The 23,199-nt window shown below is 39.7% G+C and overlaps 1 protein-coding gene across 9 annotated transcripts in view; it reads left to right on the top strand.

Moving 5' to 3' along the window:
• The first annotated feature begins 1,184 nt into the window (after nt 1-1,184).
• LOC129028687 (E3 ubiquitin-protein ligase HERC2-like) overlaps nt 1,185-23,199 on the top strand; it is a 53,642-nt gene continuing 31,627 nt past the window's right edge. For 5 of the 9 annotated variants that reach the window (XR_010124082.1, XR_010124081.1, XR_010124083.1 and 2 more), the window contains exons 1-2: nt 1,188-1,227; nt 22,240-23,022. The gene's annotated coding sequence lies outside the window, so the exon portion shown is untranslated. Of the gene's footprint in view, nt 1,228-22,231; nt 23,023-23,199 lie in introns of all 9 variants that reach the window. The other 4 variants (XM_063653282.1, XM_054474341.2, XM_063653281.1 and 1 more) reach the window with 4 other exon arrangements.

Raw genomic sequence — 23,199 nt, 5'->3', positions numbered from 1 at the left:
GTAGTCCCAGGATTTTGGATGGCCGAGTGCAGATGATCGCTGAAGCCTATGAGTTCCAGACTGGCCTCGGCATCGTGGTGAAACTTGGTCCCCTTTTTTTTTTTCTTTTTGCTCTTGTTGCCCAGGTTGGAGTGCAGTGGCTCGGTCTCTGCTCGCCGTGGCCTCCGCCTCCCGGGTTTGGGTGGTTCGCCTGCCTCAGCCTCCCCGGTGGATTGCTGATGAATAGAGCTGGCTTCATTTACAAAGGACTTAGTTAACATTTCTGAGTATCTAAATATGGAAGTGGTTTTATTTTCTGGATTTATGCAACTTTTTTCTTAATTTGTATTTGTAAGAGAGAGATTTCTGAAATGAAGCTTATTTTGCAGTAATAAATCATTCTTTTAACATCCACATTAACTATAACTATCCAAGAGACTGCATTACTAAGAACTGAAAATACCCAGCAACATTCATGTCAGTCTCTTTGCTGTGGAGTGAATTTTAATTACAGAATATCCATCTTACGTACTGCCTAGAGGTGTTTGTTTAGATCCTGAATTTCCAGTCCTGTCCCAAGCCTGGCCACAGCATTATAGGGAGCACACAGCCCCAAATTTTCCAGGAGTGCATCCCTTCAAAAATGGAAGCAATAAGCAGATCCCTGCGAAACAGATTTTATTGTAGCAAAACCTTAGCATTAAATGTGTTTGGCTAGCAATAAACTTAAGAAGCCAAGAGGTCATAAACCAAAAACCTCCAATTTGATTGGAAGAATCTTTCCCTTTAAGCCCTATCTGAGGACCATATATAGAGATGCGTAAATATAAACATGGATACAGTACCTAATGACCAATCAAAAGAAATTGACATGAATTAAATTAGCATATACTATATAAATGCAGCTCTACTGTACATATAAGTTTGATGCATTTATAACTATGTTAGCCATGCTAAACACTCATTCCACATTTACCTGACAGTACTTTCATGGCCTTTAGAATTTAGGAAGACGTCTTGGGGATGGTTACCATGACTCTGCCTTTTTTGAAAGAAGCCTGAACTGATACTTCTCAATGAAAATCCTTCAACTAGAAGCAATTAGAAGCATTCATCATTTTCTAGGCATAATTTCTTAACAGCGCCGGCGTCTTTGTGATAGCAAACACAACAGTGGAATTTCAGAGGGCCTCCGAGAGGCAAAGTTTTAAGATTCCAGGACCTCTGATGGCTGATTTCATCTTCAAGGTAGGATGATCCTCTTCATAAACTTCATGTACCTGAATCCCAGAATATCTTGATTTTTAAAACAATAAGTTTGTTTAGCAAGAGGTCATCAATCATTGTTTTTTATACAGAGCACGTGTCATCAATGTTTCCACATTGGCAGTCCATTCTTAAGAATTGTTCAGCACTCTTAAATTTCTGCTCCTAACCCTGACAGTTAAAAAACAAACTTCACTTTCATGGGGAAGGATTGATTCTGTATTTATAATCTCTGGTTGCTTTGTTCAGTTTGTTTGCTGGTTTAAGAAACAGGGTCTCCCTGTGTTGCTCAGGCTGGTGCAGTGGCTGCAGTCATAGCCTTGAACTCCTGGGCCCAAGTGATCCTTCTGCCTCAACCTCCCAAGTAGCTGTGTTCAGTTTCAGATAGAGTTTGGTGAAAATGGCCGATGGTTAAATGCACCATATCCTAAACCAGAATTGTGCCGCTGCATGTCTTCTTGCAAAGGAGAGCAGAGACAACAGGGGCTCATTCCTTACCCTCCTTTAAGATAGTTATCCTTAAGGCATCTTTACTTCAACCTTCAGCCCTTAGAACATGCAGTCTTGCAGTGGGCTGTTTCAAGATCAGGATTTCCTTCCCCAGATGTTCTATGACAGATACTTGTCACAAGATACCTTCAGAAGAACTCTTCTTCTCTGGAACCATGAGCCTATGTCCCCTTTCTGGATGCTGCTGGGGCATCTTCCCTCATTCAGAGGACATGAAGTATAGTGACCAATATATTTCCAAGGTGACACAGTTAGAAACTCTTCTGATAAATTTGAAAATGCCTAAGAAATGAAAAATATAGTTCAGTGTGTGGTTTTGCCATATCCTGTTTCAGAAACCCATTCCAAAATGTAAATGGAAGCTAAAAAATAGCCCCAATTACCAGTTATATTTTTCTGTATGAAAAAAACCCTTTAGCTTTAAAAAGCTGTCTGTGTTCTACATATTAATTTGTCACGGAATGTTTCACTGAGACATCAGTTGTGCCATCAGAGGAGCATGCACGGAGGTAGATGAGAGTTGCTAACTCATCCCAATCCCTGAGATACAAATTCAGCCTGCAGTGGGACCTGCCAAGTGTTGGCCTGCACAGTGTATTGTTTTGTTTCTGAAACTTTGGATTTTGAATAATCAACACTTAAAAATTGAGAGATTTTTACATCAGAAGATCAGGTTTTTTTTTTTTTTCTTCTGCTTCTCTGTAAAAATGGGAAGAGCTTGCATTTTACAATAGCAATAAGTGACTGTAACTGGGGAAGAGCTGCCTTCCAGTCTCGGGTCTGCTGTGGTCCACACCACTATGTATGGTGTGCCTAACACTAAAGGCGTAAGTGGTTGGTTGCCATTCATCCTGATCTGGGCATTTTTATCATCTGCCTAGCCGCCACAGACAGTTATGTTTCTGACTTCTGCGTCACATCCTTAAAGCATTGATCCAGTAGTCTTCTTAGGCAGTCATATTATGAAAGGTTTTGGGGAAGCCATAATTACCTTTTTTTTAAAGTCTCTCTCTGGTCTATTGTTATGGCATAAATTCTATGCTTTCCTTGCCCTCCTTAGGGCCTTCCTATGTGATTCTCAAGTAGAAAATATACAATACACACACACACACACAGTTTTTGTTCTCTTTTAATTACTACTCAGAGAATCTGTATTCTTCTCAAGTCAACTTGGAGGTCCTTGAGTGAATAGGAGACATTAATACAATGATGAAATGAGGAAAGTACCCACAAAGATTAGTATTTCAAGATATTGTTTGGTTACAGTATCAGCATCAGTAGATCTTAACAATATATTGTTTATTGATACCATTTATAAAAACACATGTAAACTGCATATTTCTATGAGTTTGTATGTACACACACATATATGTATATGTATATTTTTAAAAATAATTTGGAAGGATACATTTCAAAATGGAAACACTAAAAAAAACAGTGACTATTTTAGAGGGGATAACATTTTATAATATCTAATTCTTAAAATAATGTTTAAAAGGAAGAATGTGGCTGGGTGTGGTGGTTCATGCCTGTAATCCCAGCACTTAGGGAGGCCAAGGCGGGTGGATCACCTGAGGTCAGGAGTTCGAGACCAGCTTGTCCAACATGACGAAACCCTGTCTCTACTAAAAATACAAAAATAGCCGGGTGTGGTGGTGTGCACCTGTAATCCCAGCTACTCGGGGGGCTGAGGCAGGAGAATCACTTGAACCCAGGAGGCGGAGGTTGCAGTGAGCCAAGATCGCACCACTGCATTCCAGCCTGGGCAGCAGAGCAAGATTCCGTCTCAAAAAAAAAAATTAAAAAATAAATCATAAAAAGTAAATGGAAGAATGAATTCACATATCACGTGCATAATTAAAAATTACACCTTCTTGCCCGAATTATGTATTCACCTTTTAATGGAGTACATTTAAAAGAAATGTGTGTGTGTGTGTGTGTGTGTGTGTGTGTGTGTGATGGAGTCTCACTCTGTCACCCAGGATGGAGTGCAGTGGCACGATCTCAGCTCACTGCAACCTCCTCCTGAGTAGCTGGGATTACAGGCATGCACCACCATACCTGGCTAATTTTTTTTTTTTTTAATTTTTAGTAGGGATGGGGTTTCACCATGTTGGTCAGGCTGGTCTCCAACTCCTGATCTCAAATGATCCACCTGCCTTGGTCTCCCAAAGAGCTGGGATTACAGACGTGAGTTACCGCGCCCAGCCAATAGAGTACATTTTAACAGCATGTTCGGTGTACACTGTCTGCATTCATATTCAGTCCTCTATGTTCCTGTCTCTGATTCTGACTCTCTCAGATTTAATAAACAGTTCTGGACTTTGACTTCAACTCCTGGAAAGCTTTTGATCTCTCCAGACTGAAAAGGTGTTTTGAAAAATACGTTTATCAAAGACGGTGTTACATACAACTGTCTGACTCATGCATAAATGGAGCCTCATTTTCATACCTACAGCAATTGTCCCTCATGGATGTGGTGTACTTAGTGGGGGAGAATGTGGCAAAATTGGAGATGCTTATGATGAAGTCAGAATGGCTCTGATGTTGTTTTTTTCCTGACTTGGGAGCTTGTCCAAATAATGTGGGTTTCTAGGAAGTATCCTTTTCCATCAGTTCCTTTGTTTTTTTTTTTTGGTTCCAAACATTGTAGTATTTCCCAGCCTGTGTTGTTGCTAACATAGGGAACTCTTTGCTTCCATTCATCTCCTCCTGGCCCGTCACACAATCAAGTTATGGCTGTACTTTGAGTGGGAGGTTAAAAGTGCCTGTGAGGTCACTGATGACAGTCAGCCGTATGTCCCTGTGTTTCATTGTATCTCTTTCCATTCCAGTCAACCAACAGAAGCTAGTCTATAAACGGAAGACCTGGCTTCCGCCTGAGAGAGGATGAGGCAGTGAATACCAGCCCTGCATATTCAGTGCTTATTTAGCACAGCTGTGGGTGTGCTGAGCCAGGTGGAGGCACACGCTTTGCTACAGTTCATGTAGTAGACCTACTTCATGGGCTTTTGACAACTGTACTGTTGAACACTGCTGTATTCTTACATAAAGAGTGACATATGTAGACATCAATGTGATGTTAGGTTGTCTTATAGGTATTGCTGCTCAGATTTTGCAGCTTAGCATCTCACTGTACCAAGGAGAAAAAAATTTCTTTTTTCTACTCTTTAAGAAGCTATATTTTCATGGTTGGACCATTTATGAAAAATGCACATCTCCTTCTTCCAGTGGATTTCTCATTGTATATGCTTGTTTTCCTGAAAATCCTGTTTCCCTTTTTTCATTTTTTTTATTTGTATGTAGCTACAGGGCCTCACTATATTGCCCAGTCTGGTTTTGAACTCGTGACCTCAAGCAATCCTCCTGCCTCAGCCTCCCAAATTGCTGGGATTACAGGTGTGAGCCACCATGCCCAGCCCTCAATGACCTGTTTTTCATGGCTGACCCTTGTTATAGCACTAAGGGGTATTTTGCATTAGGGCCCTGCTTCTTCAATATGCGCATGTTGCCACCAGGTGGCAGTAGTGAGTCTCGGCTAAGTACAGTAGCTGGTGCCATGTGCTTCATTGATTGACAGCGAGATAGACGCTATTCATTCAGTGAGAATTTACTGAATATTTGCATCTATGAGTAGATGTTTGTGAATATCAATTTTAAGTATATTCCCATGAGGATATCTAAAAAAATAAAATTAAATTACTTGGATAAAGAACATCTCTTTCCACGGTTAATTTTTAACTTCTGTTGGTAGCTTTTCTCATCTTTTAAAATATATATATATCTTCAGGGAGAAAAAAAGTTTCTCTTCTTCGGGCTCTGAAATCTTCCTTTTTCAGCCAGTTGTCTTCTTAGGGATTCATGTTTTTTCCACTCTCATATTTTGTGTTTCTTCAGGAAAATGTTTTCTGATTGCTTTTCTACTAGTCCCCAGTTGTACAATCTCTGTCTTCAGTTTCCTCAGCTCTAGATATCTTTTATGCTGTCAACTCATTAGCCTCTTTTCTTTGTGGGGAGTTATGATAGTATATTTACCTTATGTGGGGATAGAGGATTTGAAACTGCCTGTCTTCGTTCTCTCAAAGAACACATTGGAGGCTTGCGATGCAGTGCAGATCGAGGCTACATTTACACATTCACAGGTGTTTCAAAACTCTGCAAGACACAGTTTTAGAGTCAGTGCCTGTATTAGCTTCACAAGACTGTTGTTAGTGAGTACCACAGCTGAGTGGCCTAAACAGCCGAATTTATTGTCCCACAGTTCTGGAGCCCGAAAGTCCAAAATCAGGGTGTTGGCAGGATCAGTTTCTTCTGAGGGTTGTGAGGGAGAAGCTGTCTTACGCCTCTCACCTCAATTCTTAGACTTCAGGCATCATCTTCCCTCTGTGCGTGTCTGCCTCTGGGTCCAAATTTCTCAATTTCTCCCATACCTTTTTTTTTTTTTTTTTTTTTTGAGACAGAGACTCACTATGTCACCCAGGCTGAAGTAGGGTGGCACGATCTCGGCTCACTGTAACCTCCGCTTCCTGGGTTCAAGCAACTCTTCTGCTTCAGCCTCCTGAGTAGCTGAGACTACATGCACATGCCACCCTGCTGGGCTAATTTTTATATTTTTAGCAGAGATGGGGTTTCACCATGTTGGCCAGGCTGGTCTTGAACTCCTAGGCCCAAGCTATCCACCCATCTCTGCCTCCCAAAGTACTGGAGTTACAGGTATGAGCCACCACACATGGCCAGTCCAAATTTCCCCTTTTTATAAGGACACCACTCATACTGGATTAAGTCCTCCCAGTTACCTTACCTTAACTACATTTGCAAAGACCGTATTTCCAAATAAGATAGTATTCTAAGATACTGTGGGCTAGGCTTTCAATATGTTGTTTTGGGGGCACACAATTCAACCCATAACAGTGCCAGCAGAAAAGAAAATTTACCTATTTCCTCATGCCTCTCAATCACTGCGATTCTGTCTCATCCTAAGCATTTGTCATTCATTCCAAAGGAAGAAATTTTAGAATATTGCATATTTTACTGTAATGTGGTCTGTTGAGGGAAATTTCTTGGTTAAAGCAATTCATATACTGCTTTAGTAATTACCAGAATTTACAGCTAAGATATATGTATAAATGTAGACATACTATGAATAGTTTTATATAAAAATCTATTTCATAAATTTTGGAAATTCTTTTGAAGTGGCCAAGTCAAGTAATTGAATTTTAATTCATTTTTATACCATTGGCTTTTTTTGTTTGTTTGTTTTTGAGATAGGGTCTTGCTCTGTCACCCAGGCCAAATACAGCCTGCAAATAATCCTCTGGCCTTAGCCTCCCAACTACCTGGGACTACAGGCACACAACCCCACAGCCAGCTAATTTTTAATTTTTTTGTAGAGACAGAGTCTCACTATGTTACCCAGGCTGGCCTTGAACTCCTGAGCTCAAGAACCCTCCCACCTCAGCCTCCTAAAGAGCTGGATTAGAGGTGTGAGCCACCATGCCTGGCCACATACTTTTATTATAAAACTCATTTTCTTCATCAAACAGTGCTAATACACTTTTGCAAATGTCAATGTGCATTTCTCTTTTGCCATTCTCTGTACTTCACCATCTCCTTTGTCAGCAGAGCTGTTTGCCCTGCGGACTTGACAGCAGTGGTATGGCAGGTGAGTAATTAGCTGGAGTGCAGGAGAAAGCATTCATGTTCATCTTTTCATGATTAAAGTAGGGTTATTATTATTTTTAGCTTAGTCTTTTGTTTTGAAAGCCACCCTTAGTGGAGAGAGATGAAGATTTTCCAAATTGATTTAGTCCCCACAACATTTCCAGGGCCAAGCCTGGGGTCCTAACCCATAGCACATCTTCTATAACATGGAGAGGTTGCTCCTTTCTCCAGCAAGGCTGCGCCTCAGTCTAGTGTCCTCAGGAGGATGTGCACAGAGGGCATGTCCAGCCAGGATGTGGAAAGCCTTCTTCCTCTCCTGGCGCCAGGACAAAGGACACGGGCAGCGAGCCATGTTTCATGATGGTGGTCGCTCTCCAGGGCAGGGAGGCTTTCAGGGAAAGCCAAAAGCAGAAAAGGAGCTTTTGCTCCCTTCCCAGGCAGAGCTCCCAGAGGAAAGCACCTCACAGAAATCCCACCTCCATCAGCAGCCCAGAGAAGCCGCATGAGAGTGAAGGTGGAATTAGTGCCCTGAAATGTTCAGTCACAGGTTGAGTCTCCCCGGAGTCTCCTTCAGTTCCTGAGTGGTAATGGAAGATGTCTAGAAAATTTAATGTACTCTTGACTGGCCAGGGGGTGACAAGGTGGTGGCAAAATGACCCTTCAGCAGAGAGGTGTAGGTAGAGAGACTATGGGTTCTATTTTGTTCAGAAAAGGCCCAGTTTGTGCCTGTGACCCCAGCTGAATTGTTAGTAGCTCCTCCTTTCACTCTCAGAGCCATCCTGGCATGAACAATAAAGCCGATGGTCTCCCTAGTGCAGAGCTCTAAGCCAGCCAAGGATTGGATGGGGTCCCAGCCACACCACTGAGAACGTGCAGCAAGACAACAATGGCAGTGTCGAGGGACTAGGGGAAAGAGAGTGTGCCCACTGGCAGCAATTAGGGCCCATTTGAGGATATCGTGCATGGATTTGAGTCAGTTGCTGTATATTTGCCCTGCACTGGAAGTAAAAGGCACTGATCCAGGTGTCACATGTGGACAAGATGATGTGATCCCCGGAAGCCCAGTAGGCCGTTTTCTTTCTTGTGGACCTTCTCAGCGAGGAAACCTCAGAAACTCCACAGTAGACCTTTTACCACCTCTCATCGACAAGAATTGGGTCACGTGCCCACTCTATACCATCCACTGCTGTGTTCATCTGGGTCCTCTAAGAATCAAATGCAAGGCAGGATGAGAAGTGCAAGAAACTTATTTAGGAAATGCCTGTGAGAAAAAAGAGGGAGAGAAAGCAGAGTGATGCTGAGAGAGCCATCAGATTGCACTGAAAATCTGACCATGAGTGAAGGAGAGAGGGAAGGAAGGAAGGTTGGATGCAAGCATCTTAAATGCAGTAGGTTCTAGGAGAATTCAGCAAAGCTGGAGAGGAAACCCTGAGCCAATGTCATTCATCATAGGCCTCCAGTGTCTCCCAAGAATGGCTCTGCCTTCAATACCCTTGCTGTGCTTAGTCACTGGCTAGGAGAATCCCATGGGAAGCTTGACCCAGAACTGGGGCTGTTGGCCAGTGACACCCTTTGCAGTTGTGTATCTGAGCAGAACACTCATTGGTCCTGCCACTAGCAAGGTAAATGTGAGCATGGTGATTCACTTAGAACAATCAGGATGTGCGGTGGCTCACGCCTGTAATCCCAGCACTTTGGGAGGCTGAGGCAGGCAGATCCCGAGATCAGGAGAACGAGACCATCCTGGCCAACATGGTGAAACCCCGTCTCTACTAATATACAAAAATTAGCTGGGCATGGTGGCAGGCGCCTGTAATCCCAGCTACTTGGGAGGCTGAGGCAGGAGAATCACTTGAACCCAGGAGGCGGAGGTTGCAGTGAGCCGAGATTGCACAACTGCACTCTGGCTGGGTGACAGAGCAAGACTCCATCTCAAAAAAAAAAAAAAAAAAAAAAAAAACAATCAGGATGTACATGTAAGACACAGGAGGGAGGAATGAACATGAACAAAATTGAGTGTCTGTAGAATGGAAAGGAGAAATGGATGCTGGTAGGGAATGGAATGTGTCTACTATGCTAAGGATTTCTCTTTCTGTAACACATCTGGCTTAATGCCTTTTCTCTCTTTTTTTTTTTCTTTTCTTATTTTTCTTTTCGGTGGTAATGGAGAAGACTTAGAAACCATTTATGTTTTTCTTAGGCTTATTATTTTAGCCAATTTTGAAATTTACATTTTTCTAGAGAAGTATCCAATTCATCTCATTTTTCAAACTTAGCTCTTCAAATGTAATCATGGTATTCCCTTATTGTTAAAAACAGTCTCCTCTTTACCTATAACAATGTCTCTTTCATTCCTAAACTCATTTATTGGTTCCTTGCATAGTTGTTGTTTTGTTCAGACCATCCAAACATTGTCTCTGAGACATCTAACAACTAGATTTTTGTTTTGTTCATTAATGCAGAGGTTTTTTTACATTTCTATTTATATAAGTTTTTATTTCTTTTATCTTTGTCTGGATTTATTTTGGTGTTATATTTTCAGCTGCTAGAGCTGAATTCTTAATTCATTCTATTTCCACTTTTTTCTCCATTGAATGTATTTAGGGCTATCAGTTTCCCTATACAGAAGTTCTGAATTTTACTGTAGTGTAGTTTATCGGTCTTTAACATTTTACTTGGTGCTATTTGTATCCTGGTTGAGAAATCTGCCTCATCCAGAATTATGAAGAAATTCTTCTTTTTGTTTTTGTTTGTTCGTTCGTGGTTTTTTTTTTTTTTTTTTGAGATGCGGTCTTGCTGTGTTGCCCAGGCTGGGGTTCAGTAGCACAATCATGACTTACTGCAGCTTTGACCTCCTGGGCTCAAGTGATTCTCTCACCTCAGCCTTCCAAGTAGTTGGGACTACATGTGCACGCCACCATGCCTGGATATTTATTTATTTATTTATTTATTTGAGTCTTGCTCTGTCGCCCAGACTGGAGTGCAGTGGCACGATCTCACCTCACTGCAACCTCCACCTCCTGGGTTCAAGCTATTCTCCTGCCTCAGCCTCTTGTGTAACTGGGATTACAGGTGTATGCCACCACACCCAGCAAGTATTTTGTATTTTTAGTAGAGACAGGGTTTCACCCTGTTGGCCAGGCTGGTCTTGAACTCCTGACCTCAAGTGATCTACCCACCTCAGCCTCCCAAACTGCTGGGATTACAGGTGTGAGCCACTGTGCCTGGCCAAATTAAAAAAAAAAATTTTTTTTTTTTGTAGTAACAGGATCCAGCTGTGTTGCCCAGGCTGGTCTCAAACTTCTGAGCTCAAGCGTTTCTCCCACCTTGGTCTCCCAAAGTCCTGGGAATACATGCCCAGCCCTTCAGATATTCTTCTATGTTTGTGTTTGGAAGCCTTAATGTTTTTCCTTTCACACCAAAGGCTATAATCCATCTAGAAATTAGTTTGTATACATTGTGAGGTATAATAGAATCAATATTTTTTCTATATGACTGTTTAATTGACCTAGAGACATTAGGTGAAGAATGATCCTTTGCCTGTTTCTCTGAAGTCTGGTAGTAACAATGTATTTATGGACCCTACTTTGTTTCATTGATCTGTTTGTTTATTTGTGCCAAAACCATTGTGATATATCTACTGTAGCATTAAAATAAGTCTTGATATCTGGAAGTGTAAGTTTCAGCTTTGTTCTTGCAGATTATCTTTGCTTTCCTTGACACTGCATTCTTATATCGTTGAAATCAGCTTGTCTGTTTTTAAAAATCTGCTGGATTTTGATTGGAACTGCATTGGATCTGTATGTCAATTTAAGGAAAATTGACATTTTCCAATACTAAGTCTTTCAATTCATCAATATGGCATATCCATACATTTTTTAGTTCTTTTAAAATTTCTCTCAGTAATGTTCATAATTTTTACTCTATGTCTTTAATATCTTATTAAATTTATTTTCAGGTGTTGGTTATTTTGGTGTTACTATAAATGGTATTTTTTTTCAGTTTCTATTTGTTTCTGGGGTGTGGAAATATTGATTTTTGTGTATTGACATTATATTCTTACTATATTCATGTATTAATACTAATAGTTTGTGAATTCTTTTGGATTGTATACATACACAATTGTGACATCTGCAAATAATGAAGATGGCAGCTGTCCTTGTTATGCATTTCACTTCAGGAGAAAAGTTCCCTATAATTCACCATTATATATGGTTTTTACTATAACATTTTTTATAGATATTTTATTTGGTGAAAGAATTTTTTTCTTTTTCTAGTTTGCTTCATTATGTACAAGCACAGAGCTTTATCAAATGCATTTTCTGCATCTTTAGAGATGATCACATGGTTTTCTCCTTTTTCCTTTTTAATGTAATAAATGACATTGATTTTTCAAATGTTAAACCAACTGTTTCTTCCTGTGATAAACCTACCTAGTCATTGTTCTTTTCGATTAGAATTTATTGTTAGTTGCCAGGCGTGGTGGCTCACCCCTGTAATCCCAGCACTTTTGGAGGCTGAGGCAGGCGGATCATGAGGTCAGGAGATCGAGACCAGCCTGGCTAACACGGTCAAACTCTGTCTGTACTAAAATACAAAAAATTAGCCAGGTGTAGTGGCATGGGCCTGTAGTCCCAGCCACTTGGGAGGCTGAGGCAGGAGAATCGCTTCAGCTTGAAAGGTGGAGGTTGCAGTGGGCCAAGATTGCGCCACTGCACTCCAGCCTGGGTGACAGAGCGAGACTCCATTTAAAAAAAAAAAAAGAATTTATTGTTAATATTAATTATTGTTTGTTAAAAGGTGTATCCTTTTATATATCACTGGATGTGATTTTAAATTATTTCACTTAAGGTTTTTGTTGTCGTTTTGGTACCTACGTGCAAGAAAGGGTTTGCTTGTTTGTTTTCTTGGAATGCCTTTTTCAGGTCTTGGCATTTTATTCTGCTTTTATAAAACAAGTTTAGAAGTGTTTCCTCTTATTCTCTGCAATAGTTTGCATACGATTGGTGCCATTTTTTTTTTCTTTAAATGTTTGGCAGTGTGCACCAGGAAATATTTAGAATTATGCATTTAATGTCTTTGAAAGATACAGATTCTTTAGATTTTCTTATTTCTTATGTCCATTTAGTTTCAATGAATTTGCCTATACCAAATAACTTTAAAAAAGTTATTGGCATACTTTTCATAGCATCCTCTTATTGTTCGTTCACTTTCTGAACAACCTGTAGTATGTCCTCTTTCTCATTCCTGATATTGACTATTTGTGCCTACTCTTCTACGTGCTCAGTCACATCAGAGGGTTATCAATTTTATTAGACATTTCACAGAAACAACTTTTGGGTTCATAACTGTTTTACTCTAGTTTTCTTTCCTTATCATTAATGTCTGCTCCTATCTTTATTATGTCCACTCTTACCTCTTTAGATCCCATAGGCTGTTTTTTTCCTAAACTTCTTGAGATGGATTATGAAATCATTAATTTTCATCTTTTCTCCCTAAAACATATACATTTAAGTCTAAAAATTTCTCTCAATGCATACCTTATATTTAATTTAATAATTTTGATATGAAATGTTTTCCTTCATCATTCAGTTAAATTACTTTGTAAGTTTTGTAATTACATATTCTTTGACTTGTGGATTATTTGGAAGTATAACATCCAACCATGAGGGAATTTTCCAGTAATCTTTTTAAAATTTATTTTTATAGCTTAATTCTACTGTGGTCAAAGAACATACTCCATATTATTTCAATATTTCAAAATTTATAAAACTTGGTTTGTGGCTCAGAATATAACAAAGTTTGGGAGAATGTGATGTGTAGTCTTCTGTTGTTGGATACAATGTTCTATGTATGTCAATTAGGTCATGTTTAGTAATTGTGTTATTCCAAATTATAGCCTTCCTGATTTTTGTCTGCTTATTCTATCATGAGAGATGTGCTAAAACTACCCCGTGACTGTGCATTGTGCCTTATCTATTTGGAGGCTAGGTTGTTAGGTATGTTCACATTTAGAATCATCGCATCTTCCTAGTGAATTGACCCTTCTGTGATTATAAAACGTTTCTTTCAGCACTTTGAGGATATCTCCCTATTGTCTTCTGACTTCAGTTTATTCTGTGGAGAAGTCAGCTATCAGCCTTCTTTTTGTTCCTTAGAAGGTAATTTGTCCTTTTTCTTCATCTGCTTTTAAGTGCGTTCCCTTTGTTTTGAGTTTTCATCAATTGGGCTATGGTGTAATTAGTGCCTTTCTTCAGCTTGAAGTCCAGGTGTCTCATGAATCTGTGGCTTCAGATCCACCATCACTTTTGACAGATTCTCATTTATTATCTCTTCAGATTAACTTCTCTCCCAAGCTCTTTGTTATGTATTTCTGGGACTGTAAGGACTGTAATTATACCTTTACCTGTATCCAATTTGTCTAATTTCCACTTTCTTTTTACTGTCATTTTACTGATCCTCTGCTCAGGTGTGTCTAATTCAGGGATCAGCAGATTACGACCAGCAGGCCATCATTGTTTTTGTAAATAAAGTTTTATCAGAACAGCCACCCCTATCTGTTTACACATTGTCAATGGCTACTTTTGCACTCTACTAGCAGAATTGAATAGTTGCAACAGAAACCATGTAGCCTGAAAACCTAAAATATTTACTATCTGGCTCTTTATAAAATACTTGCCAAAGTCTATTTTAATCCACTTTTAAGTTCGTCCATTGAGATATTGATTTAAATCATTGCATCTTTTATTCCTAGAATTTCCATTTTAGTTATAGCTTGTTTCCAGTGAAATTCCCCATCTTATAATTTGATTTCTTGAACATTTTAATCTTGTTCCAAGTTCTCTGAAAAACAGTGCCCGAGGCAAAGTGTTCAATACTTGTGTTATAATCACAGGAATAGCATAAGGTGTTGCTAGGCCCCTCCTGCGGGGAAACAAGACTGAAGCCAAGGCCAGGGTTGTAGGAGGTAATAATGGTGTACTTAAGTTTTTATATTTTCATCAGTTAATAGCAATATCTGGATTTCCTGTCATTATGTTTATAATGTCTATTTTTTTTCACTTTTTTGGGTTGTCATTAAATTTTGTTTTTTCTATTCTTAGTTACTTTTAAAGTTTGTGCTGTATATTATGGAAGAAAGGTTGTGGATATAATTTGAGATTGTAGCAGATTTATTGATACTCTTTGTTAAAATCCCCTTTAAAAATTATTATTGGATAATTTTTGCTTCTAGATCTTCAGTGTAACACTCTTCCAACTGGATGATTTTAGCTGTCTTATTTTTGCTTCTAGAAGACAGCTAGGTTAGCAACAGGTGATCTTTATCTAACAAGGAATTGAAATAACTTGAACCAGGGCTTTATACCCTTTGAAGGTTGTCCTGTTTCCAGTTTACTTTATTCCTGTGATAGAACTTTCTAGGGTCCTGGGTTGGGAACAGAAACAAAGCTCCCTTTAGCGGTGTATCCTATCTCTGTAATACCTGTGCTGTCCCCACTCCATTACCATAACCCTGCCTCCCCTTCCCTACACACACATCTTGTGTCTGGAGTTTTTATGTCATTTTGTAATTAAATACATAAAACCACTATTTTGAAATCAATCCTTGTTTAGATTCTCTTGTAAGCTTTACTGATTTATTTAATCATTATTGCTTCTTGCATCTCACTACTTCTGTATTTATATTAGTTCTTAGGTACATTCTTTAGTAGTTTTTTTTCTTTTTTTCCAGTGAATATCTCTAAGTGTTAAAGTTTCAGAATCATTTTGTGTCGGAAAATATATTTATTTCATTGATTAATGATTGGTCATTTGATTATAGGAGGATAACTGATAACTGATTACTGATTAATAACTTGGTTATAGAATTCCAGATTCAATATTCTTGTCCCTCATCACTTTGAGGACTTGACTTTGTTTTCTTGAATCCAATATTTCTTGTGAGAAATGTGATGTTAATCTGATTTTTCACATTTTTCTAGGTAGTCATATTTTTGTTTATGATAACTTTTAGGATTTTTCTTTATGCTTTTTGTTTTATTTTTTAAAATGTCTAGAACTCAATGAGCATTTTGAAACAGAGACTTCTGTCTTTCTTAAAATCTAGGAAATTCTAAGCAATTATATCATTAAATGTTGTCTCTTCATCATTCTATTTGTCTATTATCTCTATTTTTTAAAGAAATATTATAGCAGATTTATTGATACTTTATTAAAATTCCCTTTAAACTGTATTATTTTGATAAGCTGTTTCTTCCACTAAATGTAGCATTTCTCATATGAAATACCTTTTATAATACTTGTTTTGTTTTGTTTTGTTTTGTTTTGTTTTGTTGTTTTTTGAGATGCAGTCTCACTCTGTTGCCCAGGCTGGAGTGCAATGGTGTGATCTCGGTCATTGCAACCTCCGCCTCCCGGGTTCAAGCGATTCTCCTGCCTCAGCTTCCCGAGTAGCTTGCATTACAGGCATGTGCCACCACACCCAGCTGATTTTTGTATTTTTAGTGGAGCCAGCATTTCACCATGTTGGCCAGGCTGGTCTTGAGCTCCTGACCTCAAGGGACCTGCCTGCCTCAGCTTCCCAAATTGCTGGGATTACAGGCATCAGCCACCACGCCCAACCCACTGTATTAATTTTTATTGTTAAAATTTTTTATCCCAATTGTATTTCTTGTTTTTTTTTTCCAATTGCATTTTTTAGAGATTTTTCTTTTTCATTTTCATGTTTTTTTGAGACAGAGTCTTGCTTTGTTTCCCAGACTGGAGTGCAGTGGTGTGATCATGGTTCACTGTAGCCTCAAACTCCTGCACTCGAGGTGTCCTCCTGCCTCAGCATCCCCAATAGCTATAGCTGGGACTACAGGTGCATGCCACCACACCTGGCTAATTTTAAACTTTTTCTTTTGGAGAGATAGGATCTCGCTATGTTGACCAGACTGATTTCAAACTTGTGGCCTCAAGTGATCCTCCTGCCTTGAACTCCCAAAGTGCTAGGATTACAGGCTGAGCCACTGTGCCTGGCCTGGTTTTTCTAACACATTAATTTTTTCTTTTACTTTTTTTTTCTTTTAGATGGAGTTTCCTTCTTGTTGCCCAGGCTGGAGTGCAATGGTGCGATCTCAGCTCACTGCAACCTCTGCCTTGCGGGTTTGAGCTATTCTCCTGCCTGAGCCTCCTGAGTAGCTGGGACTACAGGCACATGCCACCACACCCAGCTAATTTTTGTATTTTTTAGCAGAGACCAGGTTTTGCCATGTTGGCCAGGCTGGTCTCAAACTCCTGACCTCAGATGATCTACCCACCTCGGCCTCCCAAAGTGCTGGGATTATAGGCGTGAGCCACTGTGCCTGGCCACATTAATCTTTTCCTAGCATTTTTAATTGACAAAAATGGTATATATTTATAGTGTATAACATGATGTTTTGAAATATGTATATATTGTGGAATGGCCAAATGGAACTAATTAACATATATATTACCTCATTGGTGCCCTATTTCTTTTTTTTTTTTTTTTTTGAGACAGTGGTTCAAGAAATTCTCCCACCTTAGCCTCCTGAGTAGCTGGGACTACAGGCATGTGGCACCATGCTGGGCTAATTTTTGTATTTTTAATAGAGATGGGGTTTCACCATGTTGGCAAGGCTGGTCTTGAACTCCTGACCTCAAGTGATCTACCTGCCTTGGCCTCCCAAAGTGCTGAGATTACAGGTGTGAGCCACCATACCTGCCCCCCATTTCCTTTTAATTAGATACTAGACTGTTTAAACACCATATATTTGTACACTTAAGTTGAGTTCTTGCAGTTGTGCTTCTAGAAGAATTTTTCAAAAGGATGTGCTTAAACATATTATTATTAAAAATAATGGTTCAGTTCTTTTACCAGCCCATCAGTCATCAGTGGAGACAAACTGACTTCTTTCCCTGCACTGTGAGGTGTGGAGGAGGTGAGGTCCAGGCTTTGTTCATGAATATTTAGAGCTCAGAGTTAGACAAATTTCACATTTACATTTTTGAAGCTGATTTTAAAATTGGTGTGGTGATTAGAGATGTCTCATCACATATCACCTTACTCAGCAGCCTGAATGCAATGGTGTTAATGAAGAAGATGCATTTGCCTTTATTCTTGAAGACAGTGCAAAATGGATTTGGAAAACACCTTTTACTTTTAGCCAAAGGAAAAAAAACCGTAAACAAACTTGTTTGCCTGTGTTACTGCATTTCTCTTCTTGGTTGCCCTTAATGTATGTATTATTTTTAATTTTCTATGAAAAATCGGAAAAGCAGAAAGAAGGAGTGACTTGCCCAGCCAGGTTGAGTCAATGGGTGTGTTGGTTCTAACGTTAGATTTACAACTTTTCTCTCCTCAGGTGCAAGAGTATAAGCTTATTAAAAAGAGAAAGGGTCCCTACTAAGTGGTAAAGGGGAAAGCCCTGCTTATTGTCTGCTTAGTTCAAGGTCTTTTTTTTTTTTTTTGAGACAGAGTCTCATTCTGTCACCCAGGCTGGAGTGCCGTAGACAAATCTTGGCTCACTGCAACCTCCACCTCCCAGGTTTAAGCGATTCTTGTGCCTCCGCCTCCTAAGTAGCTGGAATTACAGGTGCCTGCTACCATGCCTGGCTAATTTTTGTATTTTTAGTAAAGACAGGGTTTCTCCATGTTGGCTGGGCTGGTCTCGAACTCCCAACCTCAGATGGTCTACCTAACTTGGCCTCCCAAAGTGCTGGGATTACAGGCGTGAGCCACTGTGCTTGGCCTTGTTCAAGGTTTTCATAGTCAGTTGAGGAAGGTTTGGGGACAAGTGTAATCCAGGGCTCTACACACATGCCAGAAAAGCAGCATCTTTCATGCTCCGGTGGAAGATTACTGTCCATTTGATATGGAGAACTGGCAACTCTCAGGAGCAAATGAGAAGGCAACCAGAGCTACTGTCAAAATAATTCTCTTTTTCTGAACTGACCTTTTAAATCAAAGAATAAATGCATGCAACCCAGGAACCATGATTTACTAGAATAGGGATTTATGTTGAAGCTTCCCCTTAGAGTACCAGGCAGTGGTACTAGGTGTTTACCATGTGTCAAACCATGGGTTAGATGCTCATAATCACATTTATTCTTCAAGAAAACCCTAAGGAAGGTCTCTTATTCCTGTCTTATGCATGAACAAACTGACCCTTAGAAAGTGTAAAGAGCATACAGTAGTATGTTGTTCAGCTAGTAAACAGTGCAGCTAGGATCTGGTGCCAGGTCTGCTTGATATCAGAGTCATGCTCTAAATGACTTTGCCCTTTGCCTCCCCTAAACCTCCTACTATACCTGGGACCAGATCAGGGTATGCAGTCTCAGGTATGGTCTTGTTTGAAGAGCTAGAATAAATCCTTCTCCAGCCCAGCCTAGCTCCACATCTCAATCCTTGAAGCCTATGGCATATCAATTTACTTAGAGTCAGAAACTGGCCTTTCTCCTTTAAACTACAGGTATATGAAGGAGGGCTCTTCAGTCAGTGCCAGGTTGCTGTGAATATGCAGGCAGATGTCTCTCTTCTGGAATTTAGGCTCCCCCTGAAACAACAGGGCAGGCACTTTTATGGGAAGCCCTGGGCAGCCCAGGCCCAAGAAGAAGTTTATGTCCCTGGAAATGGAGAGAAGACTGAATAGTGCCACAGAAAGAAAGTACAAGTGAATCTCCCCAGTTCGCCAGCTAGTTCCTCCCAGGGCCAGGGTTGAGGCAAAAGACCACATGATGATGATCCTGCAGCAGGTGATTCTCACAGTGGGCTTCCTGGACCTGCAGCATCAGCATCTCCTGGGAACTAACTAGAGATACAGATTCTCAGGCTCCACCGCAGACCTACTGAGTCAGAAACCCCAGGGTGTGGCTCATCCTCCAGGAGATGATGGTACGCACTCCACTTTGAGAACCATCACCTCTTTAAGCCGGTGTCTTTGGATAGCAGCTGGAGCCATATTGCCATCACTATTCTTGCCATATCTGTGTTATTCCTGCACTGTTATTTACTAAAGGATTTTTCTTTAAGGGGGCATTTACTCAACTTAAATAAACATATTCACAAAAAGAATTTAATAACTACCGTAAGTGGAAATCTATCCCTTGTCACAAATAGAGCACAATCACAAAATTCATACAGTGAGAACAAACCAGTGGAGTAAGTCACTTCAAGTTTCTACCAGCTCTGACATTCGTTCAGTTTATTTTCAATTCCCTCTGAATTTTCTTGAATGTTATAAGCATTTTGATAAGGCAAAGTTTCCTTTACATCTTTGAGTCACTTATGACTCTTTGGGTACTCTTACTCTGCAGAAAAACAAACATATCTCTCTCTTTTTTATTTGTTTGTTTGTTTTAGAGGCAGGTCTCACTAAGTTGCCCAGGCTAGACTCAAACTCCTGGGCTCAAGCGATCCTCCAACCTCAGCTTCCCAAGTAGCTGGAACTACAGGCATATGCCACCATGCCTGGCTAATTTTTAAAATATTTTGTAGAGATGGCATCTCACTATGTTGCCCAGGCTGATCTCCAACTGGTGGGCCCAAGCCATCCTCCCACCCCAGCCTCTGGAGTAGCTGGGAGTGCAGGCATGTGCCACCATGCCTGGCTCAAACATCTATTTTTTAAAAAATTTTATTTCTTTGTTCTTACAGACAGTCATTCAGAGAGACGTTCACATTTGGATCCGTAAGATAAAAGACACTTTTTACTCCAGAGGAGACACTTTATAATGGGATTCAGCTTAATCCAGTTGACTAAATTCTTGGGAAGCAAATAGGTGTTTCTCATACTCGGGTGCCCATGGAAAGATGTAGTCCTGCAGGAACTGTAAATGTGCATGAGCACTTAGCAGTGAGATTGTCTTACAATCTTTGTAAGAACAGAAGGGAGATTTTAGGCTGCTTTTGGGGAGCCTGCCATTTTCTGTACACTGGCAGAATTTCAGTACATTTGCTCAAGATACAGAAAGGCACTCTGCCTCATTTCTTTTGCTTTTTGCTATCTCTAAACTGTGATAAAACAGAAGAGGAAAATTAATTGTCTCTCCCCAAATTATAAAAACCTGTATATGCCCTGTTTTCATTTAGAAGTCTATTTCTATTTAGAACAAAGATTTTTTTTTTTTCTGACTCAAGGAGCTGTAATCTCATTTTGTACTTGTTTTGGGGAAAATAAAATACACACATAAAACCCACAAGGAAAGCATTACCAAAATTTAATTATATTAGTCATCAAATCTGTGTGATGTGTGTGAATGGATTTTAAAGTGTTTTGGATAATCAAGAAAATTAGTCCATTGGTCTCTAAGGTACCAGGGGTGCTTGGATGGACTTTCCTAGTCCCATCTGTAATTGTCAATGTGAGACACTTGAGATCAATCTGGAGCAAGTACCTAGATTGCCATTGCCATCTGATATCATTGACTTTCTGGCAGATATTGGCACCCAAGTAACATTTTATTGACTCCATTTGGATTTTCATTCTTGCGGTTTCGACCTTGCTTTTTATAATGCTTACCAGTCCGTCCTTCTGCACTCAGCTTACATCCAAGCCGTGTCTTATAGAAAGCTGTCTAGTGGTTTATAAAATCAGATTCCTCTCGACAATCAGGACTTTAAATGTATTTTCAGACCTTTAGACCAACTGGCAGACGCAGAGCGCTTGGCTTTGGCCATTTTTTTCTTTCGTAAAGAGCTCATTCTAGTTTTGAAAAATTACCTTTTTTTAAAAAAGTTTAACTTAACAGACACTTATGTAGTGACAGGAAACTTGGAATCAGATCTTTCAGGAAATAGAAGCATCATTTTGTGACTTGCTTTTTAAATTTATAGCACTCATCTATTTGCAATGTTCACTTTCCTCAGAAACTCTACAAATTAGATGTAGTAGAATCAAGAATAAGTCTTCATTCCTTCTGTTTGAAGGCTTGTGAGACGAGGGCTGGGGAGTGACATAGGGGGATGGATTTTGTTCCTTTTTGTATTGACAATGCTTAATTCCCCATTTGGAAAGCTTATTGGTATGGCAGGTGCCTGTGGCATCCCAGGGGAGAAGAGTAAAATGTGGTACTGTGTATGCAAATCACAAAATGTTATGAAAGAAATATTCAACCCAGCAACCACCCAGCACAAGGGTAGTTCTCAAAAACATGATGTTGAGTGAAAAAAGTGGAAAACAGAACAAGATTTAAAACACATTATCATTCATTAAGCTAAAAACAGATACACAAAAAAACAACATTACATAAGATGGTTGCATATTTAAGGACATGTCAACAACAAATCAAAATAGGTGTGTTGCGGGGATTGGAATGGGAGCGTCAATAAGGGAAGAAGAGAGATTATATGGAAATGAGAGAAGGGCCTTGCACAGTGCTGTGGTGAAAATGAGGAGAAAAGACAATGAACCGAGGAGAATGAATAACTCACCTGCACCTGGGCTGGAAACAGTTCTTAAGAGGAGACTATTGTCATTTTTTAGTTAGAAGTGCTGAGAGTACCACAGTTGGTACTAATTGTCATTCTCAATTTTGGCCACGCATTTTAGTAATCTGAGAAGAACCTGAGGATCTTTTTTAAAAGGTGCTGTTTTCCTGGATCCCGGCCACAGGACTTCTGACTTAATTGGACCATGAAGGAACCTGGGCATTAGAGTGTATTAAAAGCTCCCATGTGGTTCTGCTATACAGCCAGGGTTGAGAGCCACTGAGTTAAGTTTCTTAAAGAGGAAAAAAAAAGTGTGTGGCAAGTGGTAACTCTGCCAAGTAAAAATGAATGCAATATTCAGACTTTCCTTTTCTAACACTTTAGGTTATCAGCTCAATTCTGCTGAATGTGTGGATATCCGCTTGAAGAGGGTAGTTCCTGACCATTATTGTCACTACTACCCTGAAAATGTAAAACCAAAACCAAAACTGAAGGAATGCAGCGTGGATCCCTGCCCATCAAGGTTTGTGTCATTGTCCACACCCTTTTTACTTCAAAAAGAAACAAATCAGCTTCACCTGAGACTGATCAATCTTTGCAGGGCAATACATTTCCATTTCGTGACTTTGTCTCCTGGCGGCAGGTGCCTACGTTCACATTTGTAACTATGGTGCATAGAAGTGAGGACACATTCATTAGGAATGAAAGTCTAGCTTTCTCTTGTCGTGGGCTGTGTGTTCCTAAGTTTTTATAATGAACCTTTTTGAACATCTCCTGCTCTCTTCATCCAAGTAATACGTCTAGTCCATCTGCCAATCATAAATATCTTTCACTCACCATTTTAGCTTTTAAACTGGGTCACCCATTATCATGTTTTGGCTTTTGAAGTATTCCTATTAAATTCAGTATAAATAATGCATTGTGCAAGGAAGTAAAATTTTAATGCCAAAGCAAAAAAGCTATGCATAAACTATCCTATTGCATAATTTAGTACCTGCTGACTTGGATTGCCTGGGGAAGTTTCCTGGCTTACTACAATACCTTAAAATAACAGAACAATATCAAGTCCCATAATCCTCCAGATATCTGCCAGCTGGCTTAGGAAGAAGTGTGCAAGTGGAAAAGGAAGCGTTCTCAGTGGATTTCATTTCCTGTTACTAAACTGCCCATTTCCTGTAAGCCTGGTTGAACGTAATTATGAATAGAGACCTTTCAGAGGACAAATTCTGTGAAATAAAGTGGTTTTCTGAAGATCCTACTAATACGACAGTGTGTTAATATCACTAATATATTAAGAGAGTAATTATTATAAAAAGGAATAAATTTATTGAAATTGCAAGATACTTTTTTCC

The sequence above is a fragment of the Pongo pygmaeus genome, chromosome 16 (assembly GCF_028885625.2).
Source record: "Pongo pygmaeus isolate AG05252 chromosome 16, NHGRI_mPonPyg2-v2.0_pri, whole genome shotgun sequence".
NCBI classification, from domain to species: domain Eukaryota; kingdom Metazoa; phylum Chordata; class Mammalia; order Primates; family Hominidae; genus Pongo; species Pongo pygmaeus.
The sequence above is the reverse complement of the archived record's forward strand: the minus strand, read 5'-3'. Positions and strand labels throughout refer to the sequence as shown.